The sequence below is a fragment of the Otolemur garnettii genome, unplaced genomic scaffold (assembly GCF_000181295.1).
Source record: "Otolemur garnettii isolate 467f Iridium unplaced genomic scaffold, OtoGar3 scaffold00134, whole genome shotgun sequence".
NCBI classification, from domain to species: domain Eukaryota; kingdom Metazoa; phylum Chordata; class Mammalia; order Primates; family Galagidae; genus Otolemur; species Otolemur garnettii.
The window spans coordinates 787,433-795,985 of record NW_003852529.1 but is presented as its reverse complement, the minus strand read 5'-3'; the positions used below and the strand labels follow the sequence as shown (position 1 = coordinate 795,985).

Genomic DNA, 8,553 nt, shown 5'->3' with positions numbered 1-8,553 from the left:
TGGGTCAGTGGGTGGATGGTCAGATGGGTGGATGGATGGATGGATAGTTGGATAGGTGGATGGGTCAGTGGGTGGATGGTCAGATGGGTGGATGGTCAGTGGGTGGATGGTCAGATGGGTGGATGGATACCTGGATGAAAGAATGGAAATGGAATGAATGAAACGGATATTTACCACTTGATCTAATCACTCCAATTCTAGAAATGTATCTTAAGAAATTGATTAGGCGGGTAGGCAAGGAATATTTCACATCAAAGATGGAAAAGGTGGGAGCAACCCCAGTGCTCCCTGGGGGGGGGGGGCTGAGTGACTCCCTACAAACACCCCAAAATGAATACTGTGAGGCCGTTTTATCCTGGCCCTCAGCTCCTGCCACATTCTCCCAGCCTCCATGTGCCAACACAGCTCTTCCCAATTCTGGAAGGAGCCAGGCACACTCCCCTGTCCAGAGCACCCTCAAGCCCCTCCTTCTGCCCCAGCTCCTCCCTCCTAACACCTTCCCCAAACCTTACGGCCCATCAGGGGCTCCCTCCATGGCCCCCACAGCCCCAGGTCCTCCAGTGGGATACTCATCACAGGGGGAGTCTCACCTCTCTGCACCCCTCAGACTTCAGCCCTACATAGGCAGGTCATATTCCTACCTTGCTGGCCAGAAGTTTATTGAACATCTGGTTCGTGCTAAGTGTGGGGCTTATGGTAGTGAGTAAAACAGACGTGGTCCAGACATGGCTAAATGAGAGAGGGAGAGAGTGTGTGTAGAGAGGGCCAGTCGTAAAATGCAATAGTGATTAATAATTATAATTACCATTATTAATAATCGTAGTGGCTCATGTTCGTGTGTGCAACCAGGTGCCAGGTGCTAGTGTCTGTACTTTTACGTGGCTGTCTCATCACTTGTCATTGAACACTCAGAGGGAGGTGCTGCCACCTCCCCATCCTACAGATGAGGAAGCATTGAAGGTTGCAGGTCATGAAGAGACGGGGCCAAGTTCAAATCCATGCAGTGGGACCACTGGCTTTGCAGCACTCCCAGCCACTCGGTGGATACAATGAGAATAGAACCCGTGGAGACATTACTGGGCATCCTCTGCTTCTTAGAGCTTCTTCACTGTTCTGCCCTTAAAAAGTATCCTGGGGCAGTAGTAGTGCCCTTTTTGTGACTGCCCTCCTTTCTTTCAGACTTAGCAAGTAATCTCTCAGTGTTGCTGGGGAGGCTTAACTTGGTGAGCCCAAGGGAGCTGATTTACGCCAGCGGGTCTGTGAACAGCCCTCAACTCACAGAACTGGAGCTGGTGACAGAAAATTTCTTGTTGTGGGTGCATTAGGAGTGCCCCTGCTGGATGCTGGGCCCCCCTTTAATGTGTAGGACTTATCCTGAGTCTGTTATCTCACTTACTACCCACAGCATCTCTCACAGGTAGGTGTCATTATCCTCATTTTACAGGTAAAGAAACTGGGGTTCAGAGAAGTTAAGTAACGTAGCAAAGGTCACACAGCTTCTACTGATATATCAGAGCATAAGCCTTCTCTTTGCCCACTTCAGAATCAGAAAGAAGGTGACATGTTGCTTAAAATGTCAATTTTTTTTTAAAAAGCACTTATTGGCACACTGTCCTGAATTATTCTAGGACCCATCTGTGAGAAAGTCTTAGGGTTTGAAATCTCCACTTCTCTGTGGAGTCAGCCAAACATGGCCTCATTGTTGATCTTCAGATGCATATTTTTAGTGTGAGGTGGGTTGTGTTTATTTTTTTGATGAATAGCAAAATGAGGTTTCTATAAATAAAGCCATGGCTTATTCCCCTCCTCGTTTTATTTCCTGTGCACGATTCACAAATGAGTGGACCAATCAGATGAGTTCACCAGTTCCAAAGAATTCAGCATGGAAAGTTTCTGTGAGTGACGGAGAAGGGACAGTCTGGTGACTAGACTAGTGTCCCTCCACTCCAGACTTCTTATCGAGAGCAAACGTCCATCCTGGCCAGATTGTGGTCACTTTTAGTGACAATTGTGTACAGGAGCTACCAATCAGAGACCGTTTTCCTTTAAACTGACAGCAATCACTTTCTGAATTGAAAATAATTTCAGTCCAATGATGATGACTCCCATTTCCCCTTGTCAGCCGGTAAGAGTCTGTCCCAATGTGGGATTATGAAGGGCCAACACCACCACCCCCACCAAGATATGCTCTGAGCCAGCAGTGTGACCAGTGAGGCCACCAACAATTGTATTCATGGGAAGAGACATTTTTAGTTCTTACCTACAAGGTCAGACAATTAAGTTTGCAAACTCATCCTAGAGAAAGTGTTATGTACCTTAACAAGGGTCCCCGGATGGCCAAGGGGGGTACTTCAGCGAGGTATGTGGCACTTCTTCTAGGATGAGTCCCCAGACTTCATTGTCAGGCCTCTATCATGATAGTTCTGATGGCCATTTCAGAAAAAGAGTTCCAAAAGTGCTTTGAAGGGTGGCCCTTCTTTTTAAGAGGGTGTGGCACTTCCCAGGCACTGGCATTGGTGCATAGCTTCCCAAGGGAGTTCCTTCGAAGGTGACCCTCGTGATTGATGTTCAGCGGTGAGGTACGTAGCACTCTTTCTAGGATGAGTTCATGAATTTAATTGTCTGACTTCGTATATCACACTTTGCTTACTCCTTTATCAGGGCACACTTGGGTCACTTCTACCTCCTGGTTATCACAACGCTGCAATGATCATGGGTGTGCGAGTATCTCTGCAGGATCCCGCTGTCAGTTATGTGGGGTGTATACCCAGTGGCGGGATTGCTGGGTCCTGTGGTTAATTCTCTATTTAATTTTTAGAGGACCCTCCATACTGTTTTTCTCCCCCCACCGACAGTGCAAAAGGCTTCCATGGCTCTAGCTCCTGCTGACACTTGTTTAATGCTTTGTCTTAATGGTGATCATCCTGACGGGTGTGAGGTGATAGGCATTGTGGTTTTGATTTGCATTTCTCTGATGATTGGTGATGTTGATCATCTTTTCACATGTTTATTGGCCATATGTATATCCAGTTCTGCTACCCATTTTTAAATCAGACTGTTGGATTTGTGACTGTTTTGTTGACTTGCAGGCGTCCTTTCTCTGAGCCCCTGATCACATACCTGGCTTGCAAACAGTTCCTCCATTCTGCAAGCTGCCTTTTCACTGTGCAGACGATCTCGCCAGCTGTGCAGAAGCTTCTGAGCACAGTGTCAGCCTGCTTGTCTAGTCTCGCTGCTGTTGCCCCTGCTGTTGATGTCAGAGCTGAGAAATCACTGCCAAATCCAGTAACACAGACCCTTGTCCTATGTTTTCTTCCAGGAGTTTTATAGTTTTGGATCTTACGTTTAGGCCTTTTATCCATTCTGAGTCAAAGTTTATACATGGTTTAAGGTGGGGGTCCAGCTTCATTCTTCTGCACGTGGGTGGCCAAGTTTCCCAGCGCTGTTTGTCGAGGAGACCGTCCTTTTCCCGTTGTGTGACCTTGACGCCCCTGTCAGACATCATCTGACTGTGCGTGCACGGGTCTGTTTGGCCCTCCGTTCCATCGGCCTGTGTGTCTGTCTGTATGCCAGTGCCAGCCATGTCACTGCTTCAGTTCTTTCTAAGAGAGTGTGGCACTTCCCTTTATCTTTAACAACCTGCACCTTAAGCAGCTTCAACTTTTCTCCAAATGTTGGAGGAAGCAACTGTCCTTCAGATTTGGTGGCATGTCATAGCCACAGAGACCTCACAGAGGGAGATCGTGCCAGCCAGGGTGCCGCCCAGGTCCCCGTCCAAGGTGAAAGGGAGGTTCTCCCCTCCCCCTGTGGAGTGAGGGGTCTCCCCGCCTCTCCGAGAGAGGATCCCACACGGATGCAGCAACCCTGGTCCTATGTCCTGCGTGTCAGTGTGGGCGAATGTTAAGGAACGGAGGGATTAGTGTGGCCAGCCACAGAGTCTCCTGCTGGGGCAGGCATGGTCCACACGAGGTTAGTGTGGGCGCGGACAGTCCTCTTGGGAACAGACGCCACAGCATTTCCCACACATGTCCCGGGTCGCCTGGAAATGACGGTGCACCCTTGGCAGGTTTTATATTACTTCCTCCTCTTGACACCCAGCAGAATTCATGGCCACGGGAAACCACAGGATGAAAGGGCACAGTGGAGCGGCTGCCCTGTGTCCCTGGACAGGAGTCATGACATGCTGGGAGCCGGCAGATCAGGGAGGGTCTATGTTCTCCAGAGCTCTTTGGAGTAATTTTGGTGCATTCCTGAGTGTGTGAGGTCACACGTCTGTATCTCGAGAGAGAGAGCAACAGCCCAGACAGACTAGTGACTGGGAACTCTCAGAGGACTCAGGGACCGTACCAGGGAATCAGAGGCTTTCCCGACATCCCTGGGTCCTACAACAGATGCTGTTCTAATTGTCTGGCCATAGCCAGTGGCTTCTTTCCTTGGGCCTGAGAATCTCCATCCCCACATGGAGTCAACTGCCTCAACAGCCAGTGGAGGAAAGAGAATTGGAGACACTCTTTGAAAAGGCTGTTTTGTGCTTCTATAAGGGAATGCCTGAAGCTGGGTAATTTGTTAATGATTTGGCTCATGGTTCTGATGGCTGGGAAGCTCAAGACTGGGCGTCTGTGTCTGGGCAGGCCTCTTGCTGCATCCACTTCTGACAGAAGGTGAAGGGGCCAGTGTATGCAGAGATCTGACAGACTGGGAGCCGGGCCCAGCATAGCAGGGGAGGGGTGGGAAGCACTCCTCAAGATTGAGGCAGGTGCTGGGACAATCACTAAATGAATGCTGGGTGAAGAGGTTAGGACCCACCCCTACCTCTGCTGGCCTGACCTTGAATTTATAGAAAATATAGTTCTATAACCTCTTGGCATTTTGGCACCCACAACTGCCACTGCCCTGCCAGGTGCCAGCTGCCCACACACCCAGAGAACACAAACTAGAATCTTTTTCACGTCACCCACTGTGGTGCTGGGGTCGTGTCCTTCATCCATTTTCAATAAATTCTTTTTTTCTCCTTTTTGTATAGTGAGGCCTCAAGTAGGCATTCTAAGACAATGCATAATAGGAGTATTTTCCCGCAGCATAAATATTTAAAGAAGTCCACCATCTGCCTCATCGATGAAAACCTCAGAAGTGTATTCTTAGATCATTCCTTAAAAATCAGCAGAGCACTGGGCGCTGACTCATTCTTGCAATGTTTGTGCACCTCAAAGGCTCAGGAGATGGTTATAATAGCTCCGTGGTACACAAAATTGATACTTGCTGAAGGAATTGTTATTTGTTTACTAGGAATTGATATCGACTTATCCATCCACTTTTGTTCATAAATTCATTTCTCTGTCCATTTCTCCAACCAAACACCCATCCACTCATTCGTCCATCTATTCACCCACCCATCTATTCACCCACCAATCCATTCACTATTTCATCCACCCATCCATCCATCCATCCATCCATCCACGCACCCTCCATTTGTCTGCCTATCCATCTATCCATCTGTCTTTTCATTCATGGCAAGCACAGTGGTCCCACCAGAGAACAAGACCAACCTTGTCCCCCAGGAGTTCACAGTTTAATAGGGAAGACATCAGGAGGCAACAACATTTCATTTATTTCTAACTGGAACAGTTGCAATGAAGGAAAAGGGCCGATGTTTTGAGAGAAGGATCTGACCAAGTTTGGGATCAAGAAAACTTTCCTACTGACAAAAACGTGTTTAAGCTGGGATCTGAAGGACAAGTAAGAGATTGCCAGGGAAAAACATGCAGCCAGCAAGTGCAAAGGCCCTGAGGCAGGAAAACGCTTCTTGTGTTCAAGTAATTGAAATAAGGTCAGAGGAGCTACAGTGGAGTGGTCCATGGCCAGAGAGGCCAGCAGAGGCCGACCAGGCCGGGCCTCCAAGGTCACATTAGAACTGAAACTTGATCTCAAAAGCAGACAGGAAGCCAGAGAAGAATTGCAAACAACAGGTCCACTCTAGACTCGCCTTTTCTCAAGGAAGTTTTCATTGACCATGTCATGCCGAGAGAAAAGCGCTGGTGTCCTGAACGTGCCGGTGCTGGTCAGCTGGGGCTGCCGCAGACCACGGGGCCTAACCCACGCGCATTCATTGCCTCACAGTTCCGGAGGCTGCGAGTCTGAGACGAGGCTGCCATCGGGTTGGTTTCTGCTGAGGCGCCCTGCCTGGCCTCTGGGTGTCCATCTTGTCCCTGCATCTCCTGGGGGCCTCTTCTCTGCACGTGTGCGGAGAGAGATCTCAGTGTCCTTCCTCTTCTTACCAGAACACAGGTCCTAGCAGGTCAGGGCCCCACCCCCATGACCTCATAAGCTACTTGTCCCCCTCCAAGGCCCCTTCTCCTACTGCAGATGGGCATGCGGCCATCGCATATTGGGGCTGTCAGGGACAGTGCTGCTCTGGCTGTCCTCAGGCAGGTCTTTTGGTGAATACAGGGGAACCCTCCTCGGAGAAGATGTGGGAATCAGAGATGCTGGGTCATAAATATGCACAGTCTCAGCCCTAGTGGGTGATACCTCGATCTTTTCCAGAACAGCTGTTCCAGTGGGCCCTCCCACGGCACCATGAGGAATCTGGGTACACTGCAAACTCAGGGCCTATTTGCTTTTTTTTTTTTTTTTTTAATGATAGAGTCTCACTATATGGCCCTCGGCAGAGTGCTGTGGCATCACAGCTCACAGCAACGTCAAACTCTTAGGCTTAAGTGATTCTTTTGCCTCAACCTCCCAAATAGCTGGGACTGTAGGCACCTGCCACAACACCTGGCTGGTTTTTTTTTGTTGTTGTTGTTTTTTGAGACAGAGTCTCACTATGTCACCTCTTGGTAGAGTGTGATGGCATCATAGCTCACAGCAACCTCCAATTCTTGGACTTAAGCGATTCTTTTGCCTCAGCCTCCCAAGTAGCTGGGACTACGCCCTCCCCCCCACCGCCCAGCTATTTTTTTGTTGTTAAGGTTGTCGTTGTTGTTTACCCGGCCCGGGCTGGGCTCTAATACACCAGCCTCGGTGCATGTGGCTGGCACCGTAACCACTGTGCTACAGGTGCTGAGCCCTATTTGCCCTTTAAAAAGATCACTTTGGCTACAACACAAAGACTGCTGGGCAGCAGTGGGGGCGAGACCAAGGGAGCTTCTGGGATCCCAGAGCAGAGAGGAGGTGGCTAGGTCCAGGATGGTAGCCGAGGGGATCCAGGCATGGGGACCAAAGACAATTTCCAAGCATCATGCCCAGGGCTCCATGCACCTTATTTCAGGGAAGGCACCGCTGCCTTCTCTGCTTCTGACATTTCTGTGTGAGTGTCCATCTCTCCCATCTTTTCATCATCTGCTTGTGGAGCTGTTGCTGCGGTGTTTCTGTTGTCAGTGATTGTTTTCTAAAAAGCTATCTACTTGGGCAGACCTCACGGCGACCATGGTGCCAGCAGACACTGAGGGCTTTTTCAGTTTGCATCTTGGCAAAGGTGAAATGAAGCTTAAGAGGGTGATGTGGGAGGGCGAATGGGCAATGGGGTATCATGACAGCTCGGCCATGTCCATGCCTCAGGGCGAGGTGGCCACGCCTGTCCCTCTGCCCCTCCTCAGTCATGCAGTTATGGTCACGGACAGAGGCAGGCCTGGGGTGCAGAGGATGGGAAATCCCATTGAGAGAGCAAAGCATAGGACGTCATTAGGGCCCTGGGAGCTCCTGGAGGGCAGGCCTGTGTGGCCGCAGCCTCCCTCTGACTTCCTGCACAGTGGTGATTTGTGCATGGCAGGGTCCGTGGAAGAGCTGAAGGGGCCCAGAGCCCAGGCCAGGCCCCTGCAGGGCTGTGAGGCTCACCCCAATCTGGCAGCACCTGGACCTTGCTGGCCAAGGAGAAAGGAGCCTGCAGTACTTCTGCCGTGCTCTGTTAATGAACCAGCCATGTCCTGGCCGTCCTTCCCAAACTGCAGCCTTCCGACCCCCAGACCAGCCTGACCCTGCTTGACGTTTCTACCCTGCATCCTGCATGAGTCACCGTGTTTCTTTCCTTACTTTTTACGTATGCCACTGTTGTCTTTCTCAGGTCTTTTCTCCCCTCTGGAATGCGAGGTACGGGGGCAGGAATTCCGTCTGTGCTGCTCACTGCTTGTTTCCTTAGATGCCGCCGGCAGCACAGACTCCCACAGGAACCCAGATGTGTCTCCCACCCTGACCCGGGGAGGATGGGGCTTAACCAGCCAGCTGGACAGAGGGCAAATGCCCTGATGCTCTTCTTGGAAACTTAAGCATAGCAGCTGTCCAGTTTCTTTCTCCCCTACCCCACAAAACCGCATGACTTCCACACAGTGACTCCTGCATCTATAAAAGCAAACTCTTTGGGAGGCAAATGAGATTGTTTTTAAGTCCCGAGGGTGCTCCCCAATTTTAACAAAGCTGTTCCAACATAAAACCTGAGCCTGGGCTCGGCACCTGTGGCTCAAGTGGCTAAGGCGCCAGCCACATACACCTAAGGTGGTGGGTTCGAATCCCCAGCCCGGCCTGCCAAACAACAATGATGGCTGCAACCAAAAAATGGCC

General features: G+C 50.3%; 1 protein-coding gene across 3 annotated transcripts in view; it reads left to right on the top strand.

The window, feature by feature from the left end:
• ANO1 (anoctamin 1) overlaps nt 1-8,553 on the top strand; it is a 181,743-nt gene that overhangs the window by 36,945 nt on the left and 136,245 nt on the right. The gene's annotated exons all lie outside the window — the stretch shown is intronic.